Source organism: Rosa chinensis, chromosome 2, assembly GCF_002994745.2.
Source record: "Rosa chinensis cultivar Old Blush chromosome 2, RchiOBHm-V2, whole genome shotgun sequence".
NCBI classification, from domain to species: Eukaryota; Viridiplantae; Streptophyta; class Magnoliopsida; order Rosales; family Rosaceae; genus Rosa; species Rosa chinensis.
Genome location: NC_037089.1, coordinates 31103702 through 31115650, shown reverse-complemented (window position 1 = coordinate 31115650; position 11949 = coordinate 31103702). Strand labels below are relative to the sequence as shown.

General features: G+C 42.1%; 1 long non-coding RNA gene across 1 annotated transcript; it reads right to left on the bottom strand.

Annotated features, from left to right (window-relative positions):
- Nucleotides 1-317: 317 nt before the first annotated feature.
- On the bottom strand, nt 318-1510 carry LOC112190142. The gene is made up of 5 exons (XR_002932256.2): nt 1448-1510; nt 1306-1364; nt 1064-1144; nt 858-986; nt 318-760 (listed from the first exon to the last, which is right to left on the bottom strand). It is a non-coding gene; the product is annotated as an uncharacterized LOC112190142 (long non-coding RNA).
- Between the last annotated feature and the right edge of the window lie 10439 nt (nt 1511-11949).

Genomic DNA, 11949 nt, shown 5'->3' with positions numbered 1-11949 from the left:
TGGCAGGTTAGTAGTCTGAGACAACTTACAGAATAGACCTTCATATATATATATATATATATATATATATATATATTTGAGCTGAGTTTCTACATTCACTATAAGGATATTCATAAGTCATAATCTCTACATTACTGGGTTGGTTGCTTGTGCTATTTCTCAATGATCATGAGATCATGTAGTTAGTGACCATAAATTTCTTTGGTTGTTTGTGCTATTTCTCAATGATCAGAAGTTCAGAACATATAAGGACACTTTGCATCCAACACCAAATTGCTCACCTTTTAATAGTGACTACCAGCAACAGAAACGGCATTTGCACCAGCTATTGTCATATTTGAACGCAGAGGCATCTGTAGAGATACAAAAGGAAATCATAAAGATGTATTACTGGTTTTAGCACTGTATCCAATCAAAAAAAATTGAATAAGAATAAAAAAAATAGAATTACAGGTTGACAATATATAAACATCCACCAAAACTTACAGTAAGTCACCTGAAGGCAAGTAATATCACACAAAGGGAAACGTTTAGCTTGAATATTATAATTTATCCTCTAGTTTTATTAAAAAAAAACTTGATGTTTCCTTGCTAAATTGCTAACACACTAAGAAATAAGGATATTATGTATATTGTTATGTTTGAAGTGCAGAAGACTTTGTAGCTTGAAGGCTTCACTATCCATCATGAATTAGGGGTTTACCTATTCAAGATGATTCATGTGCTACAGCCAAGTCCGAAAACAACTATGTGTCCTTATCTGTCACAATTACAATAAATATGAGATATGGTTACAATTAGTGTTAATAGCCCATCAACAATTTTTTGTATAAATGGTAATTTTGGTTAGTGAATACCTGACTTTCTAAGACAACATCGACCCCATTCTTCGCATGTTGCAGTTTCTGTAACATGGCATTAAGTGCAGATCCTGCATCTCCTTCTTTGTAGGCGGTTATCAAGTAGGTGGGCATTTCTATTACTTGCTGCAACAATCATCAAATCACATTAGTGGATTATTAGTAGTGACGGTTCCTGTAAAAGAAGGCACTTTTAAACTCACATGGTAGTGACATTGCAATATCATCCATGACGCCTTTAAACCAATCAAAGAAACCTTTTACTCGGCTTTCACAATGAATTACTGCAAACAAATAGAGCTTGTCCGATAATTATGACACGACCACATGAAAGAACGGAAGTGAAAATTTGCGCTATCAAGTAAGACAGTTAGAAAGAGAAGTTACAAAAACTGGAAGGGACAGATAAATAATCTGTAATGTGCAGTAATACACTCTAGTGTACCTTAACAACATGGGATTTTTGTTGGATTGAAGTCATTGCATTAAAAGATAAGTCTTAAGCTGCACACACCAAATTTCACTTATTAAAAAAATAAACAATATAGAACTTGAAAAACAAAATTCAAACTTGAGAAAAGCAATACCCCAAAGTGCAGATCCAATGTTGCCGAGAAACCTCAGATGCAAGTACCCAACCTCAATTCTTGTCAGAGAAAAACATGGAAATTGTTAGCAAAATCAATACTCTTTTTAATCAAAACCTCCGAGCCCAAATCCTAAATCAATGACATATCAAGATTTACACTAACTTTGAAGAAATCTTGTTGAAAAAAAAAAAAATTAAGTCGATAGCTCTCAAGAAAGCTCATCCCTGAGCTTATCCATGCAAGGAAGATTCGACTTTCGAGCTTGAGCACGAAGCACCAGACCTCTCACCCTTCTTCTCATCTGGGAGATGAGACTTGAAAACCAAACCTCTCCTATTTGTTTTCAGCCCAACCTTTGTATCTGAGAGTTTGATGGCTGCGTTTGATGCTGCGAAATAGTGAAGATGGATGTCGATCGAGGCTTCCCGAAGAGGCTAAAATTCTGTCTGAGAGTTCAAGACTGCGAAACAGTTGGATGAATGTCCCATAGAGGCTTCCCGAAGACACCAAAACTTCTATAACCTTCTAATCCAGATTCACAGTGGCAGGCCGTAAATCACGAAAAATAAAGGGCAAAACCGTCCTTTAAACTCAAACAGTGCTAGGAACAGTGCCGCTCTAGCGCCTTTAGTATATGTATAATATGCCTTAATTGAAAGGTCATGCATAATAAGATTTGAGAAATAACCATGGGTATCATTGAAAGCGTACTGATCACATGGATTGGATGGTAATAGAATTCATGCAATAGTAGTCGTAGGTGAACATGGTGGTGTAATTAATAATAACTTCTAGTTTGAACTTGGTGTAATAAATAGAATTGAAGTTGTGTTTGTGTGGTGCGGTGAGACCACGTACATGACTAAAGCAAATATGTTTTTGCAATTGTGTATGTACGGGATCATGTATAGTAGTTGGTACCGATGAAGTGGCGTCATGGCTAGTCAAGTTTGACATGTGTCCTCAAGGTGAGAGTCATGCATGAACTGGTCATATACTTTGAACTTGGTCAAATGGTAGAGGCAAACACGTATAGATGCCTCTCTGCTTTAAAAATATATGCTCCCACATTCTATATGTAGCCATGTGCATAGCTGTTATAAATGGTAATCACCCACTTCTGATACAGCATGGACATAGACATAAGTGTTTATGTATGTAGCATAGGCATGATAATATTCCAATTATGCTATTCAATTAAGGCTGAGTGCCTTGTCCTATCACAGAGGCATGTATGTATATATGTAAAGGGTCATAGACATCAGAAATGTATGAATGCCAGATCGCACTTCCAATGCATAGATAGATATATATATATATATATGTATAATTTAGGATGAGGACTTAGCTTTTCTGCAGCAGCACCGCGTTGCAGGTCCGACCTCAAAAGGCTTATTGTCGTGAGTCCAGGAGTATTGGAGAGGTCCCAGAGATCTGGTCGTTGTAAGGAGTTGAGTCGCCGGGAGGGTGGATCGTCGGGGTGGGTTGGGTGTCCAAACCTTCCCGGGTGCCCAGAGTAGAAGCTTTTTTTTTTTTTTTTTTCGCTGAGTTTGTAATAGGCAAAGTACCGCTGGGGAGATGAATTGCTGGTCAGAAGTACCCGTATGTTGCCGGGAGGCGATGGGGGGGCCGAGATGAAAAGTGAACTCGGAGTGACTGCCAGCAACCAGGATGAGCCACCAGTACATGGAGCTACTGCCAGGTTTGTAGACCAAGGAGAAAGAAACTCCCAACCAAATTCTCTCTTTTCCACCTCTTTTTTTTTTTTGGTTCCCGGAGTGCCTTTGATTCCCGGAGACCTGCAGGTGAAGTTGTGATGGCAAATGAAGGTGTTCCAAACCTTCCCGGGTGCCCAGAGTTTTTCTTCTATTGCTCCTTTTTTGTTTTTGAGGATCACCGAGACGAATGTTACCGGGATAGTGCTGAGGAAGGTTAGAACTTGCTGAACACCTTCGGGTAGGAGGAGAGATGCGAGACCTGAAAAATAGTGAATTGGGTGCCGGAGGCTAGTGGGTACCGGAGATGCTCTTTTTTTTTTTTGGAAACAGATACTCTTCGGTGCTCAGGGGGTGGGGGCTTGGGTTTATGAATGACGCCAAGAGGGTACCGGTGAGAGTGCCAGTGCCGGGAGGTTGAATACCAGCCTAGGAAGCATGGCTGCCCAGAGCAATTATGAAGTGCGGTACCGGTAAGGGTTGCTGGTACCAGACTGGTTGTTGCAAGGCTGGATTTGAAGCTGCCGGTACCAAGCAAAGGTGCTGCCGGGAGGAGCCGCTAGATTGACTGCCGGGATGAGTTGGATACCGGGCGGTACTATGAGGAGAAGTTGACGTGATATAAGAATGTTGGGAGCTGTCGGGATGTGTAGTGGATACCGGGCGGTACTATGAGGAGAAGTTGACGTGATATAAGAATGTTGGGAGCTGTCAGGATGTGTAGTGGATACCGGGCTGTATGTTGACCAAGGAGAGGTCACTATGCGTGATGCATGCATGGACGAGAGAGTTGCTTGATAAGCTGATGGGCGGTACCCGTACATGACTTGCTCACGGTGCGGGGTACCCTGCGGCCTGCGCGTGCCTGCTAACTTGAGTACCCGCTGGCTCATGAAAGTCCCGGATGAGTGCGAGGCTTGGGAGTGGGGGGGGCCTTCATGTAGCCATGTACCTGCTGACTCGTGGTACCAGTGCATGACCCTTGCTCAAGGTCGGAGACTTATACCCAAACATAGAAGCCCTCCTTCTAGCGCCAATGTTTCTACTGAAGAATACGGTAACTAAGAAGCATGATGGGGACAGAGAGAGAGAAAGGGACATAAGCATGTATAGTGGTTCACCTTGCTCTATAGGCAAGGCTACGTCCACTTAGATATTTCTACTATGAGTGAGGCCAAGTGACCTTTGTAGTGATACAAGTATAGGATCATGGATCCATGCATCTCCAAGAAGGGGACGACTTCCCTTTATAGCTAAAGGAAGTCCCACTCTATTCTACATTTCCAATGTGGGATACAACACACATATTGCTTCTCTTGAAGCCTCTTAGAGAGCATGGGAGGATGGCCTCCATACGAGGTATCGGCCGATCTCCACCATAGCGAGGTAACTCGGGCGTCAGACTGACAGAACCCGACCCAAGTTTCACCCAGAAACCTGGATACGAGCCTGCGGGACCCATTTAAAGGAAATTCTGACGAAAAATCAGCAGAACCTCTCCTAAAATGAGCTACCCAAAAATTTGCAAAACCTGGACATGCTTAAAACTAAACTCACACACAAAGATACATCCCAATATTTACATTCCAAGTGCATATGTTACATTCCGAAAGTACGAATACTACTACAATTTCAACACGATAAACAAATTCTGAAGCATTAATAGCATTCTCCAAAAGAGAAGGTTATCAGAGCAGTGCTACATAGCTAAGCCGATATCATACAAGGTAGGTTAAGTATTAACCTACAGTCAAAAACGGAAGCGCTGATTCCTATGCCTCAAGTCCTGGACGCGATCTTGGCAAATCTGAAATCTGGGCATTTGAAAAACGAAGGGCCCAGGGGAAAACATTTAAAAAACCGTTAGAGTGAGTGGACAAAACTGAAATAAGTTATGAAACAATTAATTGAATGCTTCCCCATTTGTCTTGTTCACAAAACCAACATGCAGCTAGATTCCACAATATTTCGAACTCAATCCTTTTCAAGAAAACTCATTTGATGATTAGGAAGGACTGCTTCCTAATCATCTCATGCCATCTGGGAGGGACTGCCACCCAGATGATGCATCGGAAGGGACTGCCAACCGGAATAGGAGGCAGTGGGTAGATGAGACTGCCAACTAGCCACAGGTAGTTAAAAAGGACTGCCAACTAACTACCTCATGTCATCTGGAAGGGACTGCCAACCAGGTGACGCATCGGATGGGACTGCCAACCGGGCTGTAGTCTGGAAGGGACTGCCAACCAGACTATTACCTAGAAGGGACTGCCAACTAGGTAAGATACGCATGCACCAAAACTGGCCTCCTTGTCAACTGCTTTCTTTTTAAATCCCTTTCTTTCCACAAAAACACATATACTCAAATAGTATTCCACTAAAAGCTTAATACCATGCTGCATGCTATATTTAAATAAAATAAAAGTCCACTCACTGGTGAGTCTCGCAGCTACTCCTGCTGCCTGCCCGAGTCCTCCTCACTCAAGGGATTAGTACGTCCTGTGACCAACGACAGGATATAAATAACCTCAATAAGAAAATCGTATAAGAATTAAACTCCTTTCCTAGAATATTAATATCCGTTACTCATAAATTCTACTAAAAATCCCACACAACAACATGGGATTAAAATCCTCAAATAACCTTTAACCTTCACAAGGATCGCTCAACAACTTGGCCAATTTAATTCCAACTCCTTAATTATACTTAACCACCAAATTATAAAATTATTCCCTTTTCAAAATTTCCAAATTCTTTCTCCAATTTCTCCACCAACAATAAGCCAACAAGGTTACAACAAAACATTTTCTTCCAAATTTCCAATTTCTCTTTTGACATTCGAAACCCATTTTACTTCTCCAAGCTCTCAACAATCTCAACTCATCACTAAAAAAAATATGACAACAAGTTCTCAACCCAAGATTAACATTTTAACACCCTTAGAACCACATCCAACATCAAAACTCCAAGGAAACTCACTATCCAAACAACCTTAAATCTAACACAAAATTCATAGATTAAATCTAACAGTTTCTCTACCTGCAACAACAACCAAATTCAAGTAGAAATGTCCGGAAAAATCAAACAAGAACCCAAGAATTCGACAGTTATTGTTCACAGTCTCAAACACCTTCAAATCTTCCTCCACCGATCAAAACGAGCTGCAACAAGGTTAGGAACACGTTCAGCACTTCCCCAACAACCAAAACCCCCAAAGAATCCGGCCGGAAATCTCCGGAAATCGGAGATCAAAGCAAAAATCCAATTTTTCCCATTTCTGGAAATTCCTCTTCAAACTCAAAAATCCATGGTACCCAAGAGGAAAAACTTACATGACTAAGTAGAGAAGGAGGAGAGGATCACACCAAGCCGAACGGCCCGTCCTGGGGTGGCCGGACGACGGCGAAACTGCCGAAGGGAGTGCAGCGGCAAAAAAAAAAATAAAAGGGGAAGGATGGCTCGGGTTTTGTCCCGTTCTCTCTCTTCTTTTCTGTTTTGTTTCCTCTTCCCAAAAATAAAAACTCACCCTTTTAATATAACCAAGCTATGAATAGTAAATTTCTGTTTTTGGTCAAAACTTTCGCAATAAAACTCCGATTTAAACAAACTACGTGTCCACGAACTCAATTTTACGTATACTACGACATTCACAAGAAAGTTTCCTAATTTGACGGATTAAAGAAAAAGTCACTCTTCGGTCAATTACGGTAAAATGTAACTAGTAAAACCTTTGAGGTATGGGGTATTACAATCTCCCCTCCTTATAAAATTTCGTCCTCGAAATTATACCTGTCAAGGAAAAAGATGTGGATACTGTTGCCTCAATTGCTCCTCCAGTTCCTAAGTGGCTTCCTCAATGAGATGATTCCTCCATAAGACCTTAACCAAGGATATAACCTTACTTCAGAGTACTTGCTCACAACGATCTAGGATCTGTACTGGTTCTTCTTCATATGTTAAATCTTTTGTAAGTGTAATGGGTTGAGCTGGTAACACATGTGAAAGATCAGTTATGTAATTGCGAAGCATGGACACATGGAAGACATCATGTAATCTAGATAGTTGTGGAGGTAAAGCCAAGCGATAAGCGACAAGACCAATTCGTTCCACAATTTCTTGGACTAAGTTTCCCACGTTTACCAAATCTTACTACACCTTTCCAAGGAGATAACTTCAGAAACACCCAATCACCAACTTGAAATTCCAAATGCTTCCTACGGTTATCAGCGTAGCTTTTCTGTCTACTTTGAGCCGTCTTGAGTCTCTCTCCAATCACCTTAATTTTGTCTGTTGTGATTTCAATAATTTCAGGACCAATAAGTTGTCTTTCTCCCACTTCATCCCAACACAAGGAGGTCCTACACTGTTTCCCATATAAAGCTTCATAGGGAGCCATACCAATGCTCGAATGGTAACTGTTGTTATACGCAAACTCCATCAAAGCTAGGTTCTTATCCCAACTTCTTTTAAATTGTAAAGCACAAGCCCTCAACATATCCTCCAAAGTCTGTATAGTTCGCTCAGATTGTGCATCAGTTTGAGGGTGGAAAGCGGTGCTAAATTGTAGCTCTGTTCCCAAAAATTTGTGAACCTTCCTCCAAAACTTTGATGTGAAGCGGGCGTCACGATCAGAAACAATGGACTCAGGTACACCATGAAGCCTCACAATCTCATCCACATATAGTCTTGCCAACTTATCTACACTAAAATTTTCTTTAACCGCCAGAAAATGAGCTGATTTGGTGAGTCGATCCACAATCACCTAAATACCATCATTATCATCCTGAGTACGAGGTAACTTGTAAATAAAGTCCATGGTGATATGCTCCCATTTCCATTCCAGAATTGGCAAAGGTTGTAACAGACCCGATGGTTTCTGCCTTTCTGCCTTCACTTGCTGGCACACAAAACATCTACTCACAAAAGCTGCAATTTCTCTTTTCATATTTGGCCACCAATAATATTCCTTGAGAGTTCGGTACATTTTTGTGCCACTAGGATGCAAAGCATACGCGGAACTATGAGCTTCATCAAGTATTTCTCGTTTAAGCGCTTCATTGTTAGGAACACAAAGTCTCTTTCCAAACATTAAAGTCCCATCTCTTCGAATAGAGAATTCAGGTTGCCAACCGCCGCGAACACCTTCTTTAATCCCTTCAATTCTTGGGTCAAAAGGTTGTGCTTCCCGTATTTTATCAATGAATACTGGTCTCACATGAAAACTAGCCACCAGAGTACCAACCTCATCAACCGATAACCCCAGTAGACCTCATCTCTGACAATAGGGGTACTCGAGTGGCCCTTAAATATGACAAAGTCACGGATGGGTTCCTACTAAGTGCATTCGCCACCACATTCGCCTTACCGGGGTGGTACTCAATGGTACAATCATAGTCTTCGATCAATTCCATCCATTTTCGTTATCTTAAATTTAAATTTGGTTGTGTAAACACATACTTGAGGCTCTTATGGTCTGACACTTGGCTCCATACAAATAATGCCTCCACAACTTAAGAGCAAACACAATAGCTGCCAACGCTAAATCATGTGTAGGGTAATTCGACTCATGTGTCTTCAACTGTCTAGAAGCATAAGCAATCACATTACCATGCTGCATTAAGACACAACCCAAACCTTGTCTAGAGGCATCACTGTAAATGACATACTCCCCACTATCATCAAGCAAGAGCACTAGTCAAACGACTCTTAAGTTCTTGGAAGCTCCGCTCACAATTTTCAGACCAAACAAATCTAACACCCTTTCTAGTTAACTTGGTAAGAGGAGCGGCAATTCTAGAAAAGTTTTGCACAAAACGTCGATAATAACCAGCAAGACCCAAGAAACTACGAATTTCCGTTACATTGGTAGGTCTTTCCCAATTCAACACTGCTTCAACTTTTTGGGGATCAACGCTAACACCTGCAGCTGAAATGACGTGACCTAAGAATGTCACATGGTCGAGCCAAAACTCACACTTACTAAATTTAGCATACAATTGGTGTATCCGCAGAGTCTCCAACACAATACTCAAATGCTCAGCATATAACTCCTCACTCGTAGAATAAACCAAAATGTCATCAATAAACACGATCACAAAGCGGTCAAGGTATGGACGAAACACTCTGTTCATAAGATCCATAAAAGCAGCGGGTGCATTTGTCAACCCAAAAGGCATAACAAGGAACTCATAATGGCCATAATGTGACCGGAAAGCAGTTTTAGCTACATCCTCCTCCTTAATCCGTAACTGATGATAATCAGACCTCAAATCAATCTTTGAGAATACTTTAGGGCCCCTCAACTGGTCAAACAAATCATCAATGCGGGGCAAAGGGTATTTATTCCTTACAGTAACCCTGTTTAGCTTCCAATAATCAATACAAAGCCTTAATGTACCATCTTTCTTCTTCACAAACAACACAGGTGCACCCCAGGGAGATACACTAGGCCGTATAAACCCTTTATCAGTTAACTCCTGCAACTGTATGTACAACTCCTTCAGTTCCGCCGGTGCCATTCTATAAGGTGCTTGAGAGATGGGTGTTGTACCTAGAAGTAAATCAATGGTAAAGTCTATCTCTCACACCGGGGGCAAACCAGGCAATTCATCTGGAAATACATCTGGATAGTCACCAACAATCGGAATTTGGCTAGGATCCAAAACTTTTGCATCTGTATTCACCACATGTGCCAAATAAGCTTAGCAACCCTTACTCAACATCTTCATAGTAGTTAAAGCTGAGATTATGCAAGATGGGAGTACCTCTCGTTCACCATAGAAGGTGACAATTGGCTTCCCCGGACTCTGAAACAACACCGTACTACAAAAACAATCCACTAAGGCATGATGCATCCAGAGGAAATCCATCCCCAGGATTACATCAAACTCCACTAACTCAAATGGAATCAAATCTGCCTCTAAACAAACTCCTTCTACAAACACTCCACAAAAACGATATACCCATTCAATTCTATGCATTTCTCCTAAGGGTAAAACAACATGCCATTCTCCAAGAAGGAGAGATGAGGGCACATTAGCAAAGAAAGCAAACCTCCTAGACATAAAGGAATGAGAGGCTCCAGGATCAATCAAAATATAAGCCGGTTGGCCAAAAACAAATAACATACCCATGATGACATTCGGTGCAGTGCGACCCTCCTGCTGGGTCATAGCATGAAGACGGGCCTGGGTCATTGGACGCCCTCTCTGTCCTCAACCCGGCTGAGTACTCCTCCTGCCTGACAAACTACCACGAGAACCTGTACTAGCAGCACTCACAATGGTCTGACCCACAGTCTGATCAGATGTAGTGAGGACTCCCTGGGTCAACTGAGGGCAATCCCTCCTGTAGTGGCCCCACTGGCCACACTGGTAACAAGTCCCCACTCCTGCCTGACACTGGCCCAAATGGTAACTACCACAAGTAGTACACAGGGGATAGTCTCTCTGAATCGACTGTTTACTAAAAACTCCACTGGAACCAGCAGTGCCACCCCTGGACTGCCTCCTACCAGACTGTCCAGGCCTCCTGAAGCGTCCCCTGAAATGCTGACGAGAGCTAGAGTCTGAACCACTCAGTCTAGTACTTGATCTACTGCCTGATGATGATGCAGAACCTGAACTAGATGCAATTCTCTTGGATGGCCCCTAGCTGGGACCGCCACTCTCCAACGGTCGGGAACCATCAAGGTATCTGGCCTCACATCTCATAGCAGCCTCCACAACTAATTTAAAAGTAGGGTAATCGTGAGGCGCCAACCAATCTCGATAAATAGGTAGGAGACCATTAATAAACTGCTCAACCTTCAACTTTTCTGTCGCCACCAACTCAGGTGCATATCGAGATAAAGCAATGAAACGCTCCTGATACTGCAATACAGTCATCTCTTCAGTCTACTTCAACTGCATGAAATCAAGTCGTAGACGATGCTAGGATGCTTGATTATAGTATCGATTCGAGAACTCCGCCTTGAACTCTTCCCAAGTCATGGTAGTTGGGTCAAAACCCATATTCCTGGTACCCTGCCACCACAACCATGCATCCCTATCTAAGAGATCAATAGCCAAAGGAACCCTCCTAGTAGCTGGACAACCCAAGGACTCAAATACTCTCTCCATACGAGTAATCCAATCTCCAGCTACGGACTTCGTAGGAGCACTGAAAAAAATATATACGCCCTATGGCGTCTGGCACTCTCCACTATGTAGTCAGTACTAGGATTAGGGAGTGCCGCTACAAAACGCTCAAACAACCGCTCCACTGTCCGTAGTAACCCACGAGGGACCTGCTCATCATCACCCTCACCAGCAGGTGAAGGGTTCCTACCAGCACGAGATCTGCGTCCGTGTCTCATTTCACCAGAAATTCCCATGATTTAGTTATATCAAGGTATTTACACCAACAACAATCTTCTTACACACTTGATATGTACTCAACACCGAAGAGTATATGATGGGAAACTGCTGCAGTCGGGCCATCACTCGGGAGGTACTGAATACAATCAAGCATGTAAGAAAACTATAATAAGATATCGGCCATAGAATCTAATAACCTAGTGCTCTGATACCAACTGACAAAACCCGACCCAAGTTTCACCCTGAAACCCGGATATGAGCCTGCGGGACCCATTTAAAGGAAATTCTGACGATAAATCAGCAGAACCTCCCCCTAAAATGAGCTACCCAAAAATTTGCAAAACCTGGACATGCTTAAAACTAAACTCACACACAAAGATACATCCCAATATTTACATTCCAAGTGCATATGTTACATTCCGAAAGT